We start from the raw sequence: 13,134 nt of genomic DNA, 5'->3' as shown, positions 1-13,134 counted from the left end.
GTTTGGGAGGGTGGAGGGACGACGCAGGAGAGGAAGGCCCTCTATGAGGTGGATTGATTCAGTGACTGGGATAATTGGGATGGGAGTGTCAGAGAGTGCGATTGGCACAGGACAGAGTGGAGTTTAGGGCTGTTGTACATAGGGTCGCTATGAGTCCCAGGCGACTCAACGGCACATAACATACAACAACAACATACCTAAGTGTTGCCAGCATAACAATGGGTAAACTTAATCTTTAAACTAAGACCAAAGTTCAGACACGGCACCCCCTCCGGTGGGAGGCTGATGGGAACCTTCTGTTTATGGAGGGCATCCACTGTCTCCTCCAGGGGTCAGGGTGGATTCTCTGCAGAGTGTGTTCAGTCCTGCCTGGACTCTGATCTCAGCTGTGGCCCGGCCATCACTATGCTGGTCAATCCACCTATATCCTTGGACAAATTTTGTGTCCTCTCTGAATCTCTAAGTTGGGGATGAAAACATCTGTCCTGCATGGCTACAGTGAGGTTAAAAGGAGATTGTGTGTGTAAAGTGGAGTCCTTGAGTGGGGCAAATGGTTAACGTACTCAGTTGCTAACTTAATGATTGGAAGTCCGAGTCTACTCAGAGATGAGTAAGGAGATATTTGCTTCAGAAAAAAAATACCACCCACCCACAGTCATTGAAAACCTAATGCAGTACAGTTCAACTGTGATATATAAGAGTCACCATGAATCAAAATTGACTCAACAACAACTTTTTCATGTATGTAAAGTCCAATGCCAGGTACTCAGTATAGGAAAAGTATTCATCATTTTCTACTGTATAAAGTACAATATAATGGCCTGAGACCAGAAGACAGTGTCCAGCTACCATATCAACCACTCTGAAAGGGACCACAATACAAGCAAGGTCCTGGGAAAAGTGGGAAGACAATGTGGAACAAAAAACTATACAAGTTGCCAGGTTTATTGGTTTGATAGAGACTAATGGGACCCCGAGGATTTGGCCCTTAGTGATCCTTCGAGCCTGGAACTGAAATCACCCCTCTGATTTCATGTTCAGTCAAACAATAGGCAGGTCTGTAAGGTGAACAGTAATACCAGACTAGCACACATTCTTTGGATCAATCAACTGTTTGAAATCCACACCTCAGCATTTTTCCAGGGATGGATAAAGCTCAGAAGGCATGAAGGGACAGGAGAGAAGGGGAAATGGAAATAGGAAGCACAAGAAAGAAGTAGGAAAGGTGTTGTTCTACCACAAGGATTGCTATCAATGGCAAGAAGCAAAATGTGTACGGATTGTTGAGTGGAAAACTAGTTTTCCCTGTAAACTTTCACTCAAGACACACAGACACAGACAATTTTTCCCCCCAAAAGACTGAGCTGAGAGCTGAAGAATGGAGGTGAGAGAGAGGCTGGAGAGCTGCAGGGGGACGATGGCCTTGCCTGGAGTCAGGGGCACAGGCCACCCTCCTAGTCCTTCCCACGCTTCTGATTATTTGTGCTGCTGCTGGTAGTGAGCACCTCAGTATGTCTTACATTTGAGTAGTATTTCACCTGTATTTTCTCATTTTGGCCTGATAAAACCCTGTGCTAACAACCCTGTGCTCCAGGTCTGGGCCCTAACCCAGTTCCAGAGACAAGGGGGGAAACATAACTGCGAGCTAAGGTAGCAAAGGGGGGCGGAGCCTCAGGGTTCAGCCAGCCACCCCCACTGGACTCACTCTGGCAAACAGTTTGCAGTCCAGGGGCAGTAAACACAAGGAAAATATCTTCTGACAGAACAAGAAGGCATGCAGCTTCAAACCAGGACCACCAGTAAGGTGTTAAAGTGGGCTTCCCTTCCCCCTTCCCATCAATGCCCCTGTTCAGCATGAAGAAGTCAGGCAGTATGTGGCCCATTCCCAAATGAGAAACCCACAAGTGAATAAGACAATTTCTTCATTTAAAAAAAATATTAATCACTAACAGACTATGCTTACCATCACCCTGTCTCTTCTGGTCCCCACTGGATCTTTCTCACTTCCTTTGCCTACTCTCCCAACCCACCACACTGCACAACCCTGTGCTTTCATCCCTGCCCATCCATTTTTCCAAAAATAATGTCTTTTTCCAAGGATTGGCACCTTCTGACAACATGCCCAAAGTGTGTGAGATGCAGTTTCACCATCCTTGCCTCCAAGAAGGACCTTTGTGGCACTTTTTCCAAGACAGATGCGCTTGTTATTTTGGCAGCCAACAGGATACTCAATACTCTTTGCCAGCATCACAATTCAAAAGCATCAGTTTTCCTTTGGTCTTAATTTTTAAACTGCTTTATTGAGCTATAATTAAATGCCAACCAATGAAACCATTTAAAATTGCACATTTCGACTAATGGTACACTAAGTTTGGTCCAGGACCACAATGGTTACTTCACAGCTCAAACAGAAGCTCTTCATGGTATCTGCTCGGTTCTGCACAAAGCAAGATGCATAATCGCACTCTATGGGGTCAACCCAAAACAGACACCCCACATATGTTTGGGCAAATCTAGTTCGGATTGAAAAGGAAAATCTGAAGAACCTTTGTAATAATTATTAAATTTTGCTAAAGCATTAAACTAAGAAACTGATTGGGGTTAGAAATGGCTTCTGATCGTTTTTACCAGTTATGAGATGGTTAATAGATCAGCTGGATTGCTAGAAGAACAAACAAATATGTCCTGGAAGAGGGGGCAGCCAGAGTGCTCCTCAAGGGAAGGATGGTGACACTTCACCTCATGTATTTTGGACATGTTATTAGGAGGGGTCTGTCCTTGGGAAAGAGCATCATGCTTGGAAAAGTGGAGGATCAGCAAAAAGAAGAAAGACTTTCAATAAATGGACAGACACAGTGACTGTAACAATGAGCTCCAATATATCCAAGATGCTGAGGATGGCATAGGGCTGGGCAGGATTCAGATCCATTGTTGAAGTGGTTGCTATGAGTCATTGTCGATTCAACCACACCAACAACAACAGTAACAGTAGATCAGTTAGGCCCTCTGACCCACAGTTTCTTCATTTTAAGGGGGTAGTTATAAGCTTTGATCAGTTTACTGCACAGGAATAGCATGAGAAATAAATATGTCAAAGGGTCAGATTCTTGACCCTATTGGAGTACGTTTTTGGCACTATAAGGAAGAGTCTGGAAGAAAGTGTGTCAGCACTAGGAAAGTGCTCATGTTGTACGTGGTGTAATGACTGATGTCACTCCTGACAGAAGGCAATTTCAGGATGTGTGGGATCCCATGTGGTCAGCTCACCAGGGAGGAATTATGAAATGGAAACAAGACAGCCTTTAGGACACTTCTACAAGTGAAAATTCAAGGACAACAAACAGTGATAAAAGTGTGTGTGTGTGTGTGTGTGTGTGTGTGTGTGTTAACGTCATGAGGGAAAAGTGATACAAACCAAAGGCCAGCAAAATGACAAAAACAGTTCAACTGTCTGTGTTTTGTTTTGTTTTTTTTAAAAAAGATGCTTTCAAATGGACACTTGGGTTTCCAATCCTTAGGCAGAGATGTCTATGGAGATTTAAAGAGGAAATGAGAAAAACATAAAAAAGTATGCTCTGATCAGTTCCCAAAGCATGTTGTTGTTAAAACAGAACAAAACAAAACCAGACAGCATCATTGTGTGAAGTGAGCTCTGGAAGGTCAGCAAAGGACACAAAAACAAAAAGAACAAAAATCTGCAGTAAGCATGAGGGAAAGCTCATAACAGAGGGGTGAGCATGTTCGTGTCTCCACATTTGTATCAAGAAGCACAAATGGTTAGCTGCAGTCAGTCTAGCTTCTATGGGAAAGATGAAAGAACAGAGAGAAAAGTCCACAAGACCTTCAAGGCCACAAGACCTGTTAGCAAGGACCTTGTGGGATGTGCCTGTAGAATGCCCAGCTAATTTAAGGACTCTCGAGGAACATTCCAAAGATATTGCATTTTTAATTCCTGAATTCTACAATAAATATGAGATGTATACAACTTTTTAAGATATTATTTTATTCCATTTTTAGTAATGGTTTTAGTGATGGTTGCAGAAGCAGATGGTCATGTCTTTGTCATGTGGAGTGTCTGGGGATTCAAATCACTGTTTTGGTGTTGCTGTTGTTGTTAGCAGTCAGTAATTTAACCACTGAATCACTATATGGGGAAACTCTATGTAACAATTGTGCCCTCTATGGTCACTGTGAATTGGAACCAAATCATTGGCAGTGGGTTTGTTGGGGTTTTTTAAAATAAAATTTTTATTTGACACTGGTTTACTACAAAATTCATGTACATTGGTTTTTTACATGAGATCTTTTCCATTTCCTTTACCCACCCCTCCCTGGCAATGAGTTCAAACTTTAATAAGATAGAAACATAACATCTGGAGATTTCGGAACTATGATGACAGAGGGCTGTCACCATACCCATTCAGTACTGTGGAAGACTTCATCTTGGAAGAGGGACAAGCTTGCGAGTTATACAGTGTGGCTGTGTAAGTTCTAATTTATACAATGCTAGGATCTGTCCCTAGGAATTTCTCCCATTTTCAGCAGGAGAGAACACCCCAGTGCCCAGGACTTCTTTTAGCTTGGGGTATGGCTCTGGACAAGTGCTGTGCAAGAAATTTGCAGTGTTCTTTTATTTCAGATTTCTGCTTTTGGACAACAGAAGGTGGGAGCCAGCAATAAAGTAAATGTGTGACACTTCAGTTTAAAAGTCATTCTATATATATTCCTTCTTATTGGAACCTGATGGATACCTCTCATAACTGTGTCTATAATCCATGTGCCCCAACCATCATTGACATGTCATCTGTATGTGGTACAAATGCCACTAAAAACAGGTCTTCTGTGAAGCCTTTGGTGATAATGAAGGACATTTCTGGACTTCTCTAGCACTAAGATTATTCAAGCTGAATATAAATTCCACATGACCCAGTTATTCCACTGCTAGGAATATACCAGTAGGAAAATAGAACTGAGAAACACATGGAAATTTGTACACCGATGCTCATAGCAGCATTATTTACATTATTTACAGCAGCAAGAAAATGAAAACAGCCAAAATGTCCATGAATAAATGAATGAACAGAGAAATTGTGATACATTCACACACTAAAATGCTATGCAGCACTTAGGAACAATGATATTATATAACATGAAAGAGGCTAAGGGAGCTCTGGTGGCCTATTGGCAGGAAGCTGCACTGCAATCCCAGAGGTGCGAGGTTCAAATCCACCAGATGCTCTGCTGGAGAAGGAGGGACAATCTCCTCCTGTACCAGTCAGATCCAATTTGATGGTGCACAGACAAAAATAATAAAATTAAATTTTGGGGTGGCAAGGTGGTGTGGTTCTGTGCACGACCTTTCCTGCTCCAGCTGACGGGGTGGTGTGTGAACCCACTAAAATAACTATGAGATATCATCTCACCCTAGACAGAATAACAAACTTTAACAGAACAGCAAGCAAACAAATGCTGGCAAGGTTGTGGAGAAACTGGAACCCTTATTAACTGTTGGTGGGAGTGTAAAATGGTGCAACCACTGTGGAAGGTGGTATGGAACTTTCTCAAAAAGTTGCAAATAGAGATACCATTTGACCCAGCAATTCCACTACTGGGAATATACCCTAAAGAGACCATAAATGACATCCAAGCAGATATATCCACACCCATGCTTATTGCGGCTTTGTTCACAATTGGAAGGAGTTGGAAACAACCTTAGGGCCCATCAACAAATGAATGGATGGAGAAGCTGTGGTGTATTCACACAATGGAATACTACGCTGCATTGAAAAACAAGGAACTCATGCAATATTATTCAAAATGGGTGACCCTGGAGGACATTATGCTGAGTGAAGTATCTCAGTCACAAGAGGACAAATACTGCATGGTGCCACTGTTGTAAAACAGTACTGACTTCAGGGTTGGGGGGAGTCTGAGAAAGATGGCTTCAATAATGTATACTGCATTGAAACAGATGAGGGAGAAAACTGTTTAAAAGGGATACGTGATCAGGTATTTTTGTCATGACAGGAGTCTAAAGCAAAGGCTACATGGTGGAGTGGACCTAGGGGAGGGTTTGTAAAACAATGAAAGAATTTTTCTTTTACTTTTCCAAGAGGGTAGTGTACTGGAGGGGAGGGTTTTGGGGGCAGAAAAGTGCAACAATGAATGAGTGGAAATCCAATGTCTCTGTAAATTTTTACTGAAATTAATGATAAATTTAAATTAAAAAAAGAAAGGGGCTAAATATGCTGAGTGGATAACTCATTTCATAAAGACAAAGACTGCATAAGACCATTATTGTGAACAATAGAAGAATAACTAGTGAGATGTGGATATAAGCTCAAAGTGGCAAGGAAAGGGGGACAGAGAGACTGAGGGATGGGGGAAGTCACAGGGATGCAGAGTGTGGTGGGCAGAGAGAGGGGGCAAAGGAATTAGGATAGACCCAATGGGAACCTAAAAAAATAGGATGATAGTGAGCATAGATCACAAGTGATTAACTTTATAAAATACAGATTATGGGAATGATTATAAAAAACATGATGTGAATGAAAGAATGTGTGAAACACAATATATAGGAATGAAACACAATGTAAACAAATTTTATACGCAAATATAAATTTTTTTTAAAAAAATCCCAACTCTCAAAGTTATTCTTGTTGAGTCAGTTGTGACGTATAGGAGCCCTCTATTGCGTATCTGAGACAAGGAGTAAGAGCTGACTTGACAGCAGCGTGGAGGGTGTGAGAGTGTGTTTGTGTGTGTGTGTGTATGTTTTGGGGACAAAGGTATGCACCTCAGATGCAAACTTCTTAAAGCCACTGAAAGATTTTTCTCTTCAACAGGGAAAGTTCTCATATAAGCTCACACCAAAGAGGTGTGCAGAGTCTCCTTGAAAGTCTAGAATATACAGCAATGAAGGAATGAAAACCCAAAATCCCTGTAAATGTTCATTAAAACTAATAAAATTTAATAATAAAAAAAGTCTAGAATATGCATAACAACAACATTCATAAAGTGATTGCCATGAGCTCAACCCCAACTTATGACAATCCCATATGTGTTAGAGCAGGGCTATGTTCCACAGAGCTTTCAGTGGATCATTTTGGGGAAGTGTATATCACCAGGCCTGTCTTCTAAAGAAGCTTCTCTGAGGAAGGACTCAAACTATCAGCCTTCAGGTAGCAGCTAAGTACTACTGTCATTTACACTATCCAGAGACTCCACCCTATATCCTTAGCTTCTCCATGGACTTGGTGTCCATCTACCTCAACTAAGGACACATAGTTCATTGTTGATCAGTGTCTTCTACATCATCAACAGCTATAAGACTAACATAAGAGAGAGAGAAAAAGAGAAAGAAAGAGAGAGCTGGAGAGACTGTGGAGAGACTGTGGCAAGGTGGAGCCTAAAGGAGTCAGATCTAGAGGTTTTGTTTGCTGGATGATTGAAGGAAGAACTGTCTTAGGACTTCTATACTATGAAACTTGCTGGACGATTGAGGAAACCAGAGACTTCTTGCACTTGTTTTGCTGGACTGAACCTGGACTGTGTGACATCCTTTGCCTTCTCCATCCCCCAAACTTGTTTCTCCAATAAACCCCATAACTGGGGGGGGGGGAAGTCTAGAATATGACACCACTGGTTGTTTTCTTCTTGGTCCTTATTGTGCTGTCTGTTTGCACTTGAGTCATTCATCTATTTATTAAATTACTGTTGAGCAATTAGATATGTCCCCAATGAGATGGATTGATCAGTGACTATAATAATGGGCTTGAACATGATGGGGATTCTGAAGACGGTTCAGGATAGGGCAAAGTTTCTATCTCTTGTTCATAAGGTCACTAGAAATGATAGTTGAGTCAATGGCATCTAAAAACAATAATGACATAATGCACAACAGGGTAATGCACAGGGTAAAAAAAATTGGTGAGTGAAGCAGTCAGGACCATGGAGTTGATAAGCTCTCATGGAAGAACTTCAGAAGATAATCAATAGCCAGCCAACTTAAGCCAGTGTCAAAAGGATAAAAACAAACACCACTTTTAGTAGCTGCAGACTCCCTAGGTCAGAGTGATTTATTATTAACAAATAGTTGGTGATTTGAGTTCACTCAGACATGCCTCAGTTAGAAAGACCTGGTGATGTGCTTTTGAAGACTCAACCACTGAAATTCCCATGTTGCTCAGGTCTACTCTGTTGTATAGATTGACTTGAAATTAACTCAAGGGCAATTGGTTGGGTCTGGATGAACCACACACAATTCTCCCTTAAGAATCACACCTGTCTCATGCCCCCTGATGCCTCCATCCAGCACCCTCAGACCAGCGCTTTCCTATCTGTGGGGACAACAACATTCATCATTGCAGTTGGCCACAACATACCCTTGAACATCTTTCCAGCTGGCTGGAGCTCCTGGGCTGGAGATTCCCTGGCTCTTGACTCCAAAAAGGAAATGGAGATGAAATATAGCCTAACTGGTAATCCAGAGTGGACAGTGTTTCCTCAGAGGGAATGAGTGTCCGTGTCCAGAATTCCAGGAGGTGGGGACACAGCGAGTGGGGATGCTGGCTCTGACAGGGTGCTAAAAGGCAGGAAGGTGAAAAGGGCAGACTGAAGCAGGCCAGATGGACATTGTTGTTCAGAGGGGTTTTTAATTTCTGGTTTCTTCCTGTGAGCCTTTTCCTCCATTTTTTAGTAGAATAATTCTCTTTCATGAAAAGATGCCAGTTCATAAAATCAGCTGTAAAAACTCAAGGATGTGAAGAAATTTTCCTTCACTAAAGTTCTTTATTTAGTAGTCATGTAGGAAACGTGCTAATTTCCTTAGAATACTGATTCATGAAAGAAATTATGAGTCTTTCAAGTATTTTGGGCTACTATGAAGGAGTTTGGTGGGCTCAGTTTAATCAAGAAGTTTTCCACTAAAGTAAGTCTACCTCAGTTTTTTTTTCTAGTTCTGTCACTCATAGCCTGTGTGATTTGGGAAAGTCCTTCTCCCTCCCTGGTCCTTAGCTTTCATATCTGTACATAACTCTAGGGTTCTGGGAAGACTTTTGAAGGAGATTCTGAAGGAAGGCAGTGGGCGCCGGGGAGGAAATGGCCATGAGCAACAAAGATAGAGAAAAATGCACAACAAACCACACAGCCATGGTTCCCTGGGCCACGAGCCATGAAGATCACTGAGTAACTGGAAGAAGTGGTCACTTGGCACTCAAATCCTTGGCAGGAACAAACGGAAAAGTCAGGGGTTGTTAAACTCTTCACCCCTAAAGAGCATTCACTGAGATCAACAGCTACTGACTGGTCTGCCATGTAAGCTAAAGGAGGAAAAGAGATGAAGAGAGAGGAAAAAGGTACGGTGGGAAAAGACAAGAACAGATATAGAACAAATTATACTGAGTGACATGTTGCTGTTGTTGTTGTTATGTGCCATCTAGTTGCCTGCAACTCATAGAGACCCTATGTACAAGAGCTCTGAACCCTACCTTATCCTGAGTTAGTCTCACTGGCTCTGACAAACCTAATCCCATTGCCCCAGTTTGCCAATCCATCTCATCTGGTTCTTCCTCTCCTGCACTGTCCTTCAACCCTTCCAAACATGATGTCCTTGTCCAAGGACTGGTCCCTTCTTGCCACACGCCCACAGTATGTGAGATGGAGCTTCAAAATCCCTGCCTCCAAAGAGAAACTTGGTTTCACCCTCTCCTAGACAGACCTATTTGTTCTTCATGTTCAAGAATTTTCTCCAACACAACTCAAAGGCATCAGTTCTCTGTCATCCTTAGTTACTGTCCATCTCTCTGAAGCATAGTATGTAATTGCAAAGACCATGGCCTGGATCAGGTGCACCTTAGTTTCTAGACTGACATCATTGATTCTCAGCACTCTGGAGAGGTCTCTGACAGCAGACTTCCCAGTGCAAATTGTATTTTTATTTTCTAATTGCTGGTGCCAAGAGTGTTGATTGTGGAGCCAAGCAAGTTGAAATTGTTAACAACCTCACTCCCTTCTCCATCTATCATGAAGATGCCAATTGGCTCAGTGGTGAAAAACTGTCTCCTTGATGTTAAGCTTCAATCCATATTGAAGACTACAGCCCTTGACCTTCAGCAGCAAACATTTCAGATCCTCTTCAGTTTCAGCAAGCCAAGCTTTATCATCTGTGTAACACAGGTTGATGACGAGTCTTCTTCTAATCCTGATGCCACATTCCTCCTCATAAAGTCCAGCCCATCAAAAGGTCTGTTCTACATACAGAGTGAAAAAGTTTGGAAACAGGACAAATCCCTGATGCACTTCTTTCCTAATTTTCAACTATGTTGTGTTTCCTTACTTTGTTCTGATGACTGTCTCCTGAAGGAAGTATAGGCTTCGCATGAGCAAAATCAGGTGTTTGGGAATTCCCATTCTTATCAAGGTTAGCCATAATTTACTGTGATCTACAGTAAATGCCTTTGCAATGAAACAGATATTCCTCTGATACTCTTCTGCTTTCAGCCAAGATCCATCTGACATTGGCAATAATGTCTCTAATGCCACAGCCCCTTCTAAATCCAAATTGTTTATCTGATAGTTCTCTATGAACGTACTGTCACTAAAAGGCAACTGTGTTATATAAGATCACAAATGCAAGGGCATTTGACTGTGTGGGTCACAACAAATTGTGATTAACCTTGAGGAGAATGGGAATCCCAGAATACTTGATTGTGCTTATGTGAAACCTATACTTGGACCAGGAAGCACTCCTAGAACAGAGCAGGGAAACACTGCATGGCTCAAAATCAGGAAGGGTCAAGGATGTGCCCTGTCTCCATATCTTTTCAATCTACATGCAGAACAGATCATTTGGGAGGCTGGGCTTTATGATGAGGAATGTCGCATCAGGATTGGAGGAAGGAAGACTTATCAACAACTCATGTTATGTAGAGAACACACCTTGCTGAAACAGGCAGACCTAAAACATTTGCTGCAGAAGGTCAAGTGCTGTACGTGGTCTTCAATATGGACTGAAGCTCAAGAAGACAAAGATTCTCACCAGTGGGCCAACTGGAAGCACCATGATGGATGGAGAAGAGATTGAGGTTGTTAATAATTATAGCTTGCTCGGCTCCTCAAATCAACACTCTTGGCACCAGAATCAGGAAATCAAAAGACCAATTAGGTAAATCTGCTCTCAGGGACCTCTCCACAGTGCTGATAAGCAACGATGCCAATGTAGAGACTAAGGTGCACCTAATCCAGGCCATGGTCTTTGCAATCACTTGCTATGCTGGACTGTGACTAAGGATAACAGAAGAATCGGTGCCTTTGAATTGTGGTGCTGGAGAAGAGTCTTTTTTAAAAATTTTTTTTCTTGATTTGTACCGTCGAATCTGATCCAACTGGCAGAGGAGGAGATTGCCCCTCCTCCAGCAGAGCATCTGGTGGATTTGAACCACACAACTTCAGTATTGCAATGCAACTTCTTTGCCAGTAGGCCACCAGAGATCCCTTGGATAATAGTCTTGAACATACCATGGACCACCAAGAAAACAAATAAATCTGTCTTGGAAAGGGTGAAGCCAAGTTTCTCCTTGGAGTTTGGGAATTTGAAGCTCTGTCACACATACTTTGGACACATGGCCAGGAGAGATCTGTCCTTGGATAAGAATATCTTACTCAGAAGGGTGAAGGGACAGCACAGGAGAGGAATACCCGGGATGAGACAGATTGAAACAGTAACTGGTACAATGGGAGTAGATGCGTAGGAATTAGTGAGACTGGCTCAGGATAGGGCAGGCTTCAGAGCTGCTGTACATAGAGTTGTTATGGGTTGCAGGCAATTCAACAGCACATAACAACAACAACAACACAGTAGAAACGATTTCTGGTTTATATTCAGAAATAATCATGGAGGGTAAGCACAGAGGAAAAGGAAGTAAAAATTAGATAAGTTGGGAGTAAAGGCAATATACAATAATATTTGATTGTTATTGATTGCCTTTGAGTCGAGCATGACTCATAGTGACCCTATGAACAAAAGGCTTGAAGCCCCTCTACAATCATTGACATTTATCAAAATTCATAAAGTTTCCAGAGGCATGTTGTTTAGGAAGTGGATGCCACTCCTGCTTCCAATATATTTGATCAGACATTGTAATAAATTGTTATATGCTGTGGAGTCAGAACTGACTCATAGCTGACACTGTAACAGGTTTTCAGAGGCTGTAAATCACACAAGAAGAGATCATTCATCTTTCTCCTTTTTGTAATGAATTACACTTTAAAGAGCCCTCAAACTCATTGTCTTTGAGTAGGAACTAACTCACAGCTGGGCCTCCAGAGGGTTTTCAGATACCATAAATCACATGGGAAGACAGTCTGATCTTTCAACACAGAACAGCTGGTGGACTCAAACCACTTGTCTTTGGGTTGACAGCATAATTCCTTACTCACTAGGCCACCAGAGCACCCTAGTTACATTAACCAATTACAATTAGTGTTATAAAACATGTCTGTACATGACTGAATTTAAAAAAAATCAATGATTTCTAAACATCCACTCAGATCAAACTACCAAAAACAAAGAACCATTTAAAGGACAAAAGGAACAGATTAGAAAAGCCATGGGAATTACAGATTGCATATTCCTGGATTATAAGAAGGAGTGAGATGGCCCTGGAGACCAGGTCATGAAGACCCAGGACTGCCAGAAAAGTGAACTCCACCGTGTTTTCAGTGGCTGATTTGCAGGAAATAGAACACTCAGCCTTTCTTCTGAGACACCCCTGGGGGGACCCAATTCTCAAAACAGCCAAGCACATCAACACTTTATGCCACCCACAGCCTTTCACACAGATCAAACTAAAAGCGCTAAGATTCCTTTCCTTTCTTTTAACCAAAACCTCTTTGACTCCATGGAGTTGGCAGGATAACGGTGATCTAAGTCTTTTAAATTAAAAGAAAGCATTCCTAACAATAAAGGTAAATATACTTGAGTCTAGTTCTTGCTGACTATAAAATCTTTTTCTGAAAAATTATTGCAGCGGTATTTTCTATCTGATTCAGGAAATGAGAATAGTACCAGTTAGTCAGCTGTAATAGACACCAATTCTGAAATGTCTGCAGTTCAGGTCTAACTTTAGAAGGTAT

This window comes from Elephantulus edwardii, unplaced genomic scaffold, assembly GCF_000299155.1.
Source record: "Elephantulus edwardii isolate Elephantulus edwardi_28Jun2011 unplaced genomic scaffold, EleEdw1.0 scaffold00057, whole genome shotgun sequence".
Classification (NCBI taxonomy): domain Eukaryota; kingdom Metazoa; phylum Chordata; class Mammalia; order Macroscelidea; family Macroscelididae; genus Elephantulus; species Elephantulus edwardii.
The sequence above is the reverse complement of the archived record's forward strand: the minus strand, read 5'-3'. Positions refer to the sequence as shown.